Source organism: Drosophila miranda, chromosome 3, assembly GCF_003369915.1.
Source record: "Drosophila miranda strain MSH22 chromosome 3, D.miranda_PacBio2.1, whole genome shotgun sequence".
Classification (NCBI taxonomy): domain Eukaryota; kingdom Metazoa; phylum Arthropoda; class Insecta; order Diptera; family Drosophilidae; genus Drosophila; species Drosophila miranda.
In genome coordinates this window covers 8,588,393-8,602,929 of record NC_046676.1, presented here as the reverse complement: position 1 = coordinate 8,602,929, position 14,537 = coordinate 8,588,393, and the positions used below count along the sequence as shown (strand labels likewise).

Genomic DNA, 14,537 nt, shown 5'->3' with positions numbered 1-14,537 from the left:
TAGTTTTCTCGAATGTGCAATATTGTGGATGCAACAGATTTTCGTCCATTGTGGGGGCGGAAGGGGGTGGGGCGAAATTCTGAGATATACGATTTATAGTGAGATCTAACAGAAGTGCGGATACCAAATTTGGTTACTCTAGCCTTAATAGTCTCTGAGATTTGTGGATGCCCCAGATTTTCGTCCTTTGCGGGGGCGGAAGGGGGTGTGGCGAAATTTGGACACGAAACGGTCAAGGTCCGATATCACAGGAGTGTGGATACCAAATTTGGTTGCTCTGGATCTTATAGGTTCTGAGATCCTTGAACTCATATTTTGCAATTGGCAAAACCGACCATGAAACCTGTGTGTTAGAGAGAGACAGAGCGAGAAAGAATGAAATTGTTTTCTTGATTCTGTCTATAATCATTATACGATCTGGTTGAGATTTTACACTCTAGAACATATAGTCATCCTCTACGATTCTGCGTTTTTGGTTTTATCGTATCTTTAAAAATGTGGATGCTACAGATTTTCGTCTTTTGTGGGGGCGGAAGTGGGCGGGGCAAAGTTTTGAAATATTTTTGTAGCAGTGACATATCACAGATGTCTGGATCCAAAACATCGTTGCTCTAGCTCTTATAGTCTTTGAGCACTAGGCGCTGAAGGGGACGGACGGACGGACGGACAGACGGACAGACAGACAGGGCTCAATCGACTCGGCTATTGATGCTGATCAAGAATATATATACTTTATGGGGTCGGAAACGATTCCTTCTGGACGTTACACACATCCACTTTTACCACAAATCTAATATACCCCAATACTCATTTTGAGTATCGGGTATAAAAACAGATAACGCACTTTTATTATTTGCATCTTTTGCATAATTATTGATAATTGTAAAAAATCGTTTCTTCACAGCAATGGCATGTACTCTACGAATACTGGGTGTATTACGCACCAGAGTATAAATCAATCGAATTCGTCCAGCTGCCAGAGCTTCTCACTACAATTCAGATTCGACCTTTACACTGGGTGGAGCAGGAGGAGGTGGAACTGAAGACCGACCCGGCCCAGTTGTTGCCCACAGGCACTGGGAGTCCGATTCAAGGGTCATTACTCACCTTTGTGTGGAACGCCACTTCTTATCCCCCCTCCCATCCCAGGCGGCCCACCCACACACCTTTTTCCTGCATATCAGATGACGTGGGCCAAAGTACCGAAATTTCAATTCCGGAAACCTCCCCACCTGACTGTCCGCTCTCCGTCTTTTGGTCATGACTTTGCTGGAAATGTTCCGAATTGTACTTTTATTCCGTTTCGCTTTTAGTGGAGTCACCATTACCCATGCCACCCTGATGCACACCCCTTGCCACACATGCCGGGGAAAATGGTCTTCAATTTAGCCTATGACAACTTAACTTTGTTGAATATTTATGATGCTTCGGCAGCAGGTGGGTCCGACAACATGTTGCAACCTGTGGCGGTGGCAACATGCGACCGCCCACGTACCGGGAGAGCGAGCGTGGCTCTCTTTTGTGGCCCGGAAACCAACCAGAGTTCTCTCTCTCTCTCCGGGGCCTGTGGTGGGTTCTTGGCGTGTTGGGTTGTGTTGCAAGTGCAAAAATTGGGGCCGTTGATGATTACGAAATTGTTGCAGTAATCGCAGCACCCGCGCATCCCAAGTCCTGCAACAAAAGAAGGTGTCCCAACTAGGATTTGATGCTTAAAATATCCTATACGACTATATGGTATGTTCATATGTACATATATTCTTCGAATCCAATCAAATCCAACTTAATACGAGTATTATGACCTGCCTCAGAGCTCTGGCTCTAACGTGGTCATGGGAAAAGCACTTAAAGGGTCTTAGTCCCGGTCGAGAGGTTGCAGGGCAGGACGACTTTGTTGCTTTTCCTGCTTACTGTCTCATTTTCATTCAGTTTCATTTTAGTAGTTGTTGTTTTTGCCTGCTTGAAATTTATGCGAAAAACTTTCAAATTTGAAACTTGGCTGCTGCCGAGTGTCGCCTCTCCTCTGAGAAATTACAGGGACAGGGACACAGAGCCTCAGCAACGGCAACCACAGTGGTGGTAAAATATGTTTCCATTAAAATATCGTTGAAAAAAGGAGCTTAAGCTGGAGCTTAAACCAGTGCTTAAAATTGAGCAAAATTTAAATATTTGCCTTGCGGTAATAGAAATAATAATATTTCATTATTTTTTTTTAGTGTTAATTAGGCTTACAGTTTCGATAAAACATTCCATGTTTATTTATGGAAATATTTTAATTTAATTTTAAAATACCATCAATGAAGCTCGTGTGCTATTTTTAGTAAATTGTTTCTGCAGCCATAATGAACTACAATACATATATGTATGTACATTTGTACATAAAGTTAAACAGAAACGAGGGGGAACGTTGTGAGTTGCTGCGGACACCGCAACTCTACAGTTATACCCGATACTTAGTCAGTATGGCTCTCCTCCGGCAGACGCCGCTAATATTGAACGACACGACAAAGAGAGAGACAGAAAATCAGTCTGAGCGTGACGTCGGGCGCTGCGTAGCCACTGCAAATTGATTTCTTTCTTTTGGCTATAAAAATGATCTGATCTGATCCAGATTCAGCAATCTGATAGATATGGTCATTATCTACGATTCTGCGTTTTTAGTTTTCTCGAATGTGCAATATTGTGGATGCAACAGATTTTCGTCCTTTGTGGGGGCGGAAGGGGGTGGGGCGAAATTCTGAGATACACGTTTTATAGTGAGATCTAACAGGAGTGCGGATACCAAATTGGGTTACTCTAGCCTTAATAGTCTCTGAGATTTGTGGATGCCCCAGATTTTCGTCCTTTGCGGGGGCGGAAGGGGGTGTGGCGAAATTTGGACATGAAACGGTCAAGGTCCGATATCACAGGAGTGTGGATACCAAATTTGGTTGCTCTGGATCTTATAGGTTCTGAGATCCTTGAACTCATATTTTGCAATTGGCAAAACCGACCATGAAACCTGTGTGTTAGAGAGAGACAGAGCGAGAAAGAATGAAATTGTTTTCTTGATTCTGGCTATAATAATTATACGATCTGGTTGAGATTTTACACTCTAGAACATATAGTCATCCTCTACGATTCTGCGTTTTTGGTTTTATTGTATCTTTAAAAATGTGGATGCTACAGATTTTCGTTCTTTGTGGGGGCGGAAGTGGGCGGGGCAAAGTTTTGAAATATTTTTGTAGCAGTGACATATCACAGAAGTCTGGATCCAAAACAACGTTGCTCTAGCTCTTATAGTCTTTGAGCACTAGGCGCTGAAGGGGACGGACAAACGGACAGACGGACAGACTGACGGACGGACAGACGGACAGACAGACATGGCTCAATCGACTCGGCTATTGATGCTGATCAAGAATATATATACTTTATGGGGTCGGAAACGATTCCTTCTGGACGTTACACACATCCACTTTTACCACAAATCTAATATAACCCAATACTCATTTTGAGTATCGGGTATAAAAAAACACAACACAACTGCTGCCAAAGAAATCAAGCAAAAACTCATCTGCACTAACAAGCGACTGATTGCATTCAATTGCTTGCGACAGAGCCGTAGAGCTTTAACGGTACAAGAGTCTGCATTCTCTCACTCTACTCACTCTCTCTGTCACTCTCTCAACTTTTCATATACTTTTTGCTTGAGTAGTTCTCGCTAAGCTCGATTTACGCTGTCCGCAGATATGGTATGGTGCTATTACCGTTGGATAAAACAAGTTCATGCATGACCATGCGTGTTCGTTTGTGTCTCCTACAAGCATCCTTAATCTTAATCACAGTTCTTCAACTGCCAACAAGCATTAGGCGAAACTGTGCCGTTTTCTACATACTCGTACATGGAACTCCTAGTCGACCAACGGTAAATGTCCCTCCAGGGTCTCCTTAACATTTTGGCCCCCGGCAAAGCTCAACTAAGGTCAGCTCTGTGGCAGCAGTATTTAAGCCGAGATGAACATTAAAGTGTGCCGCAGGCCACACCGAATGGAACAACAAATCGTTTGCGAAATGTTGCGGAAGTGCCGATTGTTTTTTGTCTTGTCCCAGGCGCAAACAAGCAGCGAAGGACAAACTGCCGCCATAATTTCCACAGCTGTCAGTGCGATGCGCGGCAGCTTAGCACCGCACCCACTTCCAGCCAGAAGCCGGCTTTTCCCACCCACCGATAATCGTATTGAGCTTATAAATTTTCCATAAGCTCCTGCAGAGCAACGGTTCTGGGGCGGAATAGGTATGGGCATGGGTGCAGCAATGTTGTTTGACTGCTTAGCGATTATCCTGGGGATCAATATTCTGCTACCAGCTCCGAGTTCCCAGCTGCAGGAGCCCTGCATCGTAGCTCCTGCACAGCACAGGGCGCAAGAAAAATGGAGCAGCAGGCAGCAGCATATCATTCGAGCAGCTCGTTAGCCAAGAAACAGGCAAGGAATCTCGACTACAAATTGAATTGTCAAACACAAGTGGGCTCTGCTCTGCCGTTGGAGCTGCTGCAAAATTTCGGCGGAACAAAGCCGGTCCCGAACAAAGGAACAGCCTGCTGCTCTCCATTCAGGCTGACAGCTAATTGTGCGCTCAAGTGGCTTAAAGGGACGTGCCAGGCAAGGGTTCTGTTGCCAGAAGTTGGAATTAAATCAAAAAGCCAATGCGGCAGATGCAAATCAGATTTGTTTGGTACTCTCCTTTCTTTTCCTTTTTTGCTCTGCAATTTTTGGCAGGTCATGAAAGTAAGTACCTCCAGCCAAAAATCAATACGAGCGGCATTTCCACCCATCCATAGACACCCACCCAGTGACACTGTTTGACTATGTCATCCTATTCAACGGTTTTGCTTGGGGATATAATTCAATTTGAATGATGGCGGATGTGGAATGGCAATTTCCTCATATACATACATATGTACTATATGTATTTCTCGGTGTATTTGTGTTTCTGTGGCATTGAAACTTGTGAAAAACTTTCCTGGCAGCTTTGAAAATTAGTTGGGGATAAATAAACTGCACCGACGAGTATTTGAATGCACAGTAATACGGCCAAAGCTATCTATGCCTGAGATTTTCCTTTGATAAATCTAACTTTACAGTTTGTCCCAGTATCGAGCGCTCGAGGCGCAATGAAAGCGTGGTGTTTTCTATGGAGTAAATATGTAATTTGTAGCTTGTAGTATGAAAGGAACTCTCCACCGAAACAAGGACATTTAAGTTATTCCCACACAATTGCAGAGTCCTACAGTTCCCTCAGCTTTACACAGCTTTGCACCCCCTTTTGTGCTTCACTTTTCACATAAATTCCCATCTTTCAGAGTTTCTTCTCGGAAGTACTCCACGCGGTGGTCGCTCACTTTTGACTAATTGAGCGACTGACCAGTGAGGAATTGCCTGAAATTGAAATTCAATGGAATAACAATTAATTGAGTGTTGGTTCGGGCAGGTGCAGTAATTACGTTGATATATGTCTGTCTGCACAGCCTGTGGACTCGATAAATAAAACAACATTACGTATACGCCAGGGATAGCGACAGAGACAGCGGCAGCGACAATATGTGTGTACTGTACTCCTACATACGTCCCATAGTACACTGATAGGGCAGCGAGTCAAATGCCATGAAATTTCATTACCTTCAAGAGCAGCAAATAGCATAAAAGTTAAGCTGCAAGCTAAACCAATTACATTTGCCCCGCGACTGCCACAGAGACCAGGGACGAGCTAGGGAGCTAGGGAAACAGGGAGCGGCAGCGGCAGAGGCAGAGGCCCCAACGACCACCGCTAGAGAATGCTAGTGGACAAAAACGAGGAACGAGAATATCAACAGTACAACGAAAAACAAGAAATCCCCTCTTTCTTAGGAGAAGCATTAGATGCCCTTGCAGATAGATCTTGACTGGACATATACGTATGATATCTGTACAATGAAGCTACATCTTTGACTTGCTTAGAGTATTCTTTTGAATGCAGCACGAAACATCGATTGTTCTTTTATGACAAAACTATCAAAACCAAGAAAAGTCTCAAAGGATATCTGCCTCATAACTAAAGGTATTAACGGAAGAATGCTGCTAGGGCTATTCTAGATATTGTATCTCTAGAGTCCAAACAGTCACAGACCGCTATCCAAAATCGCAATACCCTGTCGGCAGAGATATACAAAATATGTATAGGGCCCGGCAGTAAAGAGCAAAGGGGAACAATAGAGAAACCAAGCCGCGGGCGAGGGGACTGGGCAGGCAGCAACTGGTGCTCTGTAAGGTAGGAGGGGAGCAGCGTGAGCAACGGAAGGAGCTTCAGCGGGGACATTAAAGAGATTTATTTATATCTGGCAACAGTGTGTGCCGAGTGTTGCCGAAGCGAATAAAGTCACGGAACCAAGATGAACAGAGGGCGAGGCAAGGCAATGGAGTACAGCAGAACAATTCCTTCACTTGTCAGCTAACAAACTCCTTCCCCTTTCCCACTCCGACTGTCAAAAACTCATTTTTTATTTAAATATTATGCAAAAAAACAAAAATAAGGGAGCAGGAAGGACAGTGAAATACCGCTTGCTGTTCATTTTTTTTGGGAGTAAAATAAACTTTTGCGTCAAAGTTCGAGCCTCACTTTTTTATGATGATGATGAGGCCCGACAAGTTAAATTTCTTTTCTGTCTGTCTGCCATTGCCCCAGCCCCAGCCCCAGCCGGTGGCCCCAAGGATGTTAGGTGTCAGTCCGCAGACATTCGTTGTCATTCCGACAGTGTTTTCGGCCACTTTCCCATCGGAATCGGAGGGCAGGCAAATGTACAAGTTCCAATTGAAAGGGAGGCAAGTCCCATTTGAACGGGGAGGTAGGCACATTTGGCAAAATAAGTTAGGGAAACTTGAACAACACAATGAAAGTCAAGTGGTTGACTGCTGGGGAAGTCGTGGTATGGAAAAGTGCCATTGGATTAGTTCTTTGGTGCGTCTCCTCGAAGAAATCTTTTTAAAATAGCAGGTTGCTTATTTCGTTAATGGATATTTTCGATCATTGCCAGTCATTCACATCAGTACGCTTCATTTCGATCACCTTCCGATCATTTCCAATCATTTCTTTCTTCTTTCCTTCCTTTTTTGCAAAGCTTTTGGGAAACAACAAGAACTTAGGGAAGTATAAAGAAACCCATCCCTGCCATATCCCATTTGTCATTTGAAGAGGGTAGGTACATATATGACAGAAATGAGCAAAATAAACCTTATTTTATGACATTTTGCACTCTGGACGAGGGAACGCTATCATTGTCACGACCCATCATCTTGTTTTTGAATAAATAATTGTTCATAAGCACGTGCACACGACTGTGCTGTCCTCGTCCTGCACAGACACCTCACTGCCCCACTGCACTCCGCTTCGTCATGCATCATTCCTTCCAAAAACATGCAAAGCAGAGAGAAAGAGGAGAAAGAAGTGGGTGGTGGGTTGTGGGGCATGGGTTTGCGTGACCGAAGTCTAAGAGGTGATAAATAACTTCAAAATGCAGACATCAGTGGCCTGAATGGGAGCGAGGGGACTTCTCCCTTAAACAATGTTGCCCCGACAGCGACGAAAGGTTATGAAGTTGGCCTGGAACCTACTTCTAATGGACTGACAATTGGCCAAGTTAGCACGGTTAACGAGTCTTTGGTCTGGCCCTTACTTAGTGCCAGATGAATGGAATGTAATTTTCTGATTGTGCCCCACAGCATCTGCACGACCTTGCCATGTGCCATGTGCCATGTGGCATGTGATACGTTTGTGTGAGTGTTTATCCTTGGACCGTCCCAGAGATGCATATATGTATGATATATCCATGCAGGCATGTTGGATACGGAATGCAATAAAAGAACGTCATATGCAGTAGAATCAGATATTTTTGTTTGTTTTCAGCTTTCGCCCGACTATTGTCCTTGTCCTTGGCTAAAAATAAACATAAATGCAAATGTAAATGTAAATATGCTGAGGGTAAGCCAAGACAACACAGATCTACAACAATTCCAGAAAAAAAACAAAAGCTACAAAAGTGCTTGTAAAACAATTTGAAAATAGCTAGAGGCAAAAACATAGACAAGAGCTCAAACAAGTGAGAGAGATAAAGGGAAGAGAGAGAGAGAGAGAGACCCTCAGACGAGACTTAAGCAAATTAACTGCAAATACGAAGGATAATAGCATTCCTTGAAGCTCTCCCTTAGTCCCTTACACGTTCCTCTGGTGTCTGGGGGAAAGCTTTCTGATTCGGTTTGCTAGATCAACTGCTACCCACGTAATCCCCAATTAATGTACAGCCCTTCAACCAAAGTTGAGTTGACAACTTAATTGCCCTGTAATGACTGTACTTGACAGCGTGAGGGTGGGGCTGAGAATATGAATTCTAATGTCCAGACGTACCATACTGTGTAATTACCCATGCTAATGGCTATCGAGTGGCTGGAGGAGATTCAATGGCGCTACACTTGAACTGGAATTGTACCAAAAAATAGGTGATTTCGTTGAGATATATATGGCTTAAAGTGGCAGAACTTAAGTCAAAATTCGTTAGTAAAATGATCTGAATAAAACCAAAGTTAAGCAGATTAAAATTTGAACTGAAAACTCACTGTTAAAATTAAATGCGTATAAACGCTGTATTCAATCAGATAAAATTTAGTTGAAAAGTTCAACTGCTGCCCAACTAAAATTCCATTCCATGAAAATCAATGATACGGATTGAGTTGCAATGAAATGATAATAAAATGGAAATGTAATAAAGTTAAAGTGAAGTAAAGCCAAATTGGAATGGAAGTTTGAATGGGAGTTGCAGGAAAATCGAAACAAAACGTTTGATAATCCACAGTAGGGCATGGGAAACAATTAGATTTAAGAGATATGTACGTTCCTCACGCCAATTAAAATCTTCCACTCCATTAGGCAATTAAAAATTCAACGAACTGACAGCCCGCATTACGCTTAATGGAAACCATTTCCAATGCACAGGAAACATGCTTGTCGGAGATACATTTTTGTATCTGCAGCCGCACACGCTCTTGTGTGCACCAGTGTGTGTGTGTGTGTGTGTGTCATCAGCACTAACCGCGCAGATCTGGCACATTTCAAACGATATTTATTATCTAAATTTTCATAAATTATTTTGCCAACATTTTAAGCCAAATTAAAACTTGTCAGAGAGCTGTTTAGAATTTTGAGAGATTTTCATTTGAAATGAGCTTTGATCCACAATTAAAATGCTTCTGGAAGTACTTGGAAAATGTAATTAAAAATAATCTAAAGCTGGGAAAATAGTCCGGCTAAATGCGTGGAGTGGGGTATTTTTAACAAAAACAACGCAACTTTCAACAAAGATTTCCTGGCTGCTGCTTTCGATTTAAATATCCAGTTTGCTCATGTAAATGGAAGCTAAAAGCAGCAAAAATTTTCCATAATCCTCGAACAGAAATCCCGGGCAGACTCTGTTGCGGAAATACAAACAATGGACAGTGAGAGCTGGCGCCTGTCCGTGCATATTTTATGAGTCCTACAAGTGGCCACAAGGGCAGTGCGGCAGCAGGGAGTGGCCACCCCTAAGCTTTTAATTGGCTATTGAAAATGGAGGCGAAGTTTTCCTATTTCTGTTCCCTGTTCCCCGGGGGGGAAAACCCTGGGAAACAATATAGAAATTCATCTGCCAGCGACGGCGCGAAGTCGTTTCCTCCATAAAGTGCTCAATAAACTAGTAAATGAGATATGCCCAAAGCCATCCATCTTCCTATCCCATCTATCCCATCCATTCATCCACACCCACCTTCTGTTTCGAAATTGAGTTCTCTTGGAGTATTTGTTGTGTGTTTGCTATTCTATTAAATTCAAAATATAAAAACATTGGTACCCAATTCTCCCACTCCTCGAAGCAGTCATTATTTTTGTTATTCCAACATACTTTAGAAATATAAACAATATTTTGTAAGCAATTTATGGCAGAACTAAAGAATAATGTCTTTACTGGAAAGATTTTAGTTTGGGAACACCTGGATACCCTCTAGATAAAGGAAGAATCTACATTTGTCTTGGTTTTCTTTTGATTAGATTAGCTTTTTCGGAACCCCATCTTGAGTGGTATGGGAATGTCACCAAGCATCGGTGGTTCAGTGGTAGAATGCTCGCCTGCCACGCGGGCGGCCCGGGTTCGATTCCCGGCCGATGCAGACATTGACTTTTTTGTTTTTGTCCCCACAAACCTTTCCCAAAGTCCATACACCCTTAGGAAAAAATGTTCTCCCTTTTTTCTAAGGTTCTTAGCCCTTGTCGTACACTTTACCGCCTTTTGTTCATTCCCTTTATCGACCAAAGTTTATACAACCCTCACAAAAAGTGTCTGGTCGATCCGTATTTCCATTAAACCAAATTAATATTATTAAAAACCATTTGTTTTTCTTGTTGTTGTTTAAATAATGAAGAAAAATCCATCAGATTTTATGTTATGTTCTACACGAAAGCTAGATTACTCATACGCTCCGTCTGCCGCTGGCATAGAAAAAGAGAGAAGAGGAAAGGGGAGAAGGAACGAGTGGGCGAGTGTCTGGAGGAAGTGGCACAAAATGTTGGCCTCCATTAAGTGGCAGTGTCCGAGGGGTGGGGTAAGTTTGCTTTATCATTGCATTAATCATACGCCACGCTGCCCATTCAACAGTTTTTTTAACGCCCGTCGCGCAACGCTAGCCGCTCGCTTATAATTTTAATTTATGCCCTAAGCGCTGCGACAATGATGAAATGTATTCATTATTCAGTGCAAGAGAGGGTGACAAGAGGTTGGGGAAAAGGAAGAATAACAAAATATACAGAGTACTTTCAGCACAAACTTTGCACAAACCCATCGATGGCAGCGCAACTTCCAAATTATCGAAAAGTTTTTTGAAAAGAGGGCGCAAAAATGGAATAATTTGTCAAGGGTCTTCAAGATGCATTGGCAAAGTTCTCGCCCTGGTCTGGCCCTCGAACACTAACTAACTTACTGTCTGTAAATATTTGAGGAAGCATGTTGCGGCTGCCATATCCACAGCCACATCATCATCATCATCATCAACATCACCAAGAGGAGCTGAAGCAGCAGCTGCAGGAGCAGAAGGAGGAACAACATCAGAAGCATCTCTCCTTCGGCATTCCTCCAACGTTCGCCATTTCTTTGGCATAAATATTTAGAGCTCTGCATCCTGCCACACGTGATGATGGGGCGGGGGGCCGGAGGGTGTACTGGCGGTAAAATGTGCGGCACAGGAGACAGGAGCCAAGGTGGCGGCTAAATTACACTTTATGCGGATATTACGCATACGACGCGGTGTCAGCGCTTTAAGTTGCAAATTGCGCTGGATAAATACGTGCTAGAAAGCAGTTGCCACACCACTCTTGCTCTGCTCTCCGACTGGAATATTCATTTAGCTTTTTCCCAATTTATTTTCATGAAATTAATCCTTAAACTTTTCCCGTTTTCGCTGATCGTTGCTGTTTTTTGTTTTCCCCCAATTTTATTTGGCTTTAATGGGGTATTAAGTGCCAGCAATTTGCCAAAAGTGTTGCATGCAACATGACACCCAAATTATGGGGGTTGGGGGGTCGTGCAGGGCGTGTGCCAATAAACTGCAGCTGGTTTTCAGTCATCGACTGGGTCGGACACATTTCATTTAAATGGTGACTGGTTGCCAAGAAGAGTCTTAGCCATGTCCTGGCCAGTCCCGCTCTACCACTTTGTGGTCCATTGTTAACTTATTTGGCACTCCGACTAAGCCAGGGACATTAAGGGCTTCCCTGAATGCCTTAGGCCATTGTCCACTCAGCCACGGATGATGCGGCAGGGCTTAGTGCGGAACTTATAGGGCTACTCGTGACCATAGAAGTATGTGAAATATGGTTGCCTGAAGAAGCCACAATGGATTGGATGATGACTGGTCCACACATATTCGTTCGTATCTGTCAGGGCCATGTCGATTCTGCTGCAATTACAGATGGGAAATCAATCTCTGACAGAAGTGGGGGAGCCAACAGTCAGAGAAATGGAGAGTCACTGATGTTCTGGCAAGCACATCCTTGACTACGCCAATAGCCTGCGGCCGCAAGGACAAAGCAAATGCTACCCATTTGCATGCCAAAACGACTTCCACAAAAAAGATGGAACGAATGCAAAAGCTGTGGAGGAGATCTGTAGAGCTGGAAAATCCAACAAACCAAAGCCACCGACAAGGAAAGGGATCCATGTCGAATGTCTATCACTTTGATGGTAATTTGAGAGCAGCTTATGCTTCCATTTGTAATTGTTCGAGTGCCAGAGGATTCAGAGGGTTCCCAGAGGAAGCTAGCAGCCGGATGGTATAAGGCAGCACAGATTAAGACAGAGAAATATGTAAATTGAAATCATTTGGATAGTCCTGTGGCATAGCTGTCTCCGGTGCTGGAAAACGTAGCAAATCGGTGCAGATTTCCATACAGTCTTTGATGCCCTTACATCATCAGGCCTTTGGGGTTATAGTTTAGAACGAAAACATTTCTAAAGCGCACTGTTACCATTATTTACTTCAGTTCCCCCAATAAAATGCAATAGAAATGTCGGTTAATTCCAAAAACTGTCACACAAATAAAATTCCGCAAATAGAATGCAGTCTGTTTGTGGCTTTCGAACAAATCCAGTTACAAATAGGGGCATATTTGCATTTGCCACTTTTGCAACATCTACGATGCACACTCTCCCCCTGCCCTCTCCCCCCCACCCCATTCAATCATCGCTCAAACACAAATTGCGAGTGCACGCGCAACACTCAAACACTGAAGCATGAGGAGAAAGGGGGAGAAAGGGGGAAGGAGGAAGGGTAAACGACGATTTTCGGGGTCGTAGATTGCGATACCCTTTCAGATTGATCGTTCACATGGCAGCCATTAGGAGATACACATAGTGGTCCAATTTAGATCAAATTTATCTGAGTTTTAAAGGGACTCCAGAGGGACTCTGCGGCACCATAGTGTGGCAGCCCGTATAGGCAAGGAAAGGAGGAAAACTAAACATTCGCTTGCACCTCGGGAAACATTTCACTCTTCCCGATTGGATAGAGGAAGGCAAATGATGGCTTGGCGTAATATCGGGATGGGTTTCCACCTCCTTAAAGCAAATGTTGCACCTCATAACCAGCTGCTTGTGTTGCACATCATGCCGCTGAGGCCACTCTGTGCCGTGAGACCTTTTGGGTCTGGCCACGTGACTGTGAATTATCTGGTTGTTGAGATGAATAAAAGGCAGTACATATTCCATTAAGATCATGCCTGATCAGATCAATGAGTTCCGTTCGAGCAACCTTATACTCTCCTGCCTTAACTTTCCGTGACGTCACTGGTAATCTTTTTTTGCAGCAGCTCCCATATTGATTAACAGTTATACTTCTGAACAACCAAAAGATTATTTTTACTGAATATAACGAGGTAACATTGCAGATCATCACCTAAATGGAGTGGCACGTGTATGAAAACGTAACAAATTTTACTGCTGCTTGCACGGATGGGAGAAAAAGAAGGATATAGAAGGGGCCCATCGATTGCGTGCACCGTCATGTGTGAGCCCGCAGCCAATTGCAAATGTCAACACACACAAATGTAGTTTGTAGGAGAGAGAGCGGCAAAGGCAAACAGTTTTGATTTATGTCCTTTATCTCCTCGTACTTCGCCCACCCTTTGGATGATTGCGTGTCTCGAACGCATCAAAACGGCCAGAAATATGTGATAAATTCTCAAATCAATTTTTCAGGGTACTTCTTTAACCCCTCCCCCCCCTCTTAGCCCTACTCTCGCCTTTCGTTCGGCTGGCTGTCAATCGCATTCATTTATAATTATCACAGACAAACACGAGTAGGCAGACAGAGCAGACACATCCACACAATGGCCCACTAATTAAGGCAAAAGCAATTATCTTAAGCAAAGCCTAAGTCCGGGCCACAGTCCTGGCAGCCGCCTGCAACTCCAATTACCCGAAGGGCGGAGGAAGAGGAGGCGCCACTGCCCCCCCTTTGAGATCAGACTTCTGCCGGGTCAGAGGTAATTTGAGTAAATCTCACGATTTGCCTATTACTTATCCATCCACTTATCTGCCGCCCAGCCCCTGGCGGGGCATCCAACATCGGAAGCGACGTCCCCAGTGATGTGTGCACTTTGAATTAATTAAGCTGAATTTGATATTAGTGATTTTTCGTGCTCCTCTGATTGCAAGCTGTTTAATGCAATGTAAACACAAATAAATAAAGCTTTGGGGCTGCTCTCCGCCACTCTACCGCACTTTTCACGAACTGAAAATAAGTTTTCTCGGAGCAGATAAGGCGGCGACCAGAATACCAAAAGCAGCTAAAAAAGTATGAGAAGTGGGGGAGAAGTCAAGGCCAGGGTAAGTCGGCGTTTGGAGTGCCCTTCTGGAATAGCTGAGAAGCCATATCGTAGTTGAGTTTGTAGACTAGGTGGTCTCTTCCTTTGATTTTAAGGATACGTTCAGACGAGGGATCAAAGATTTGATT

General features: G+C 43.7%; 1 non-coding gene across 1 annotated transcript; it reads left to right on the top strand.

Moving 5' to 3' along the window:
* The first annotated feature begins 10,131 nt into the window (after positions 1–10,131).
* On the top strand, positions 10,132–10,202 carry Trnag-gcc. Its single transcript has one exon. It is a non-coding gene; the product is annotated as a tRNA-Gly (tRNA).
* Positions 10,203–14,537: the final 4,335 nt, after the last annotated feature.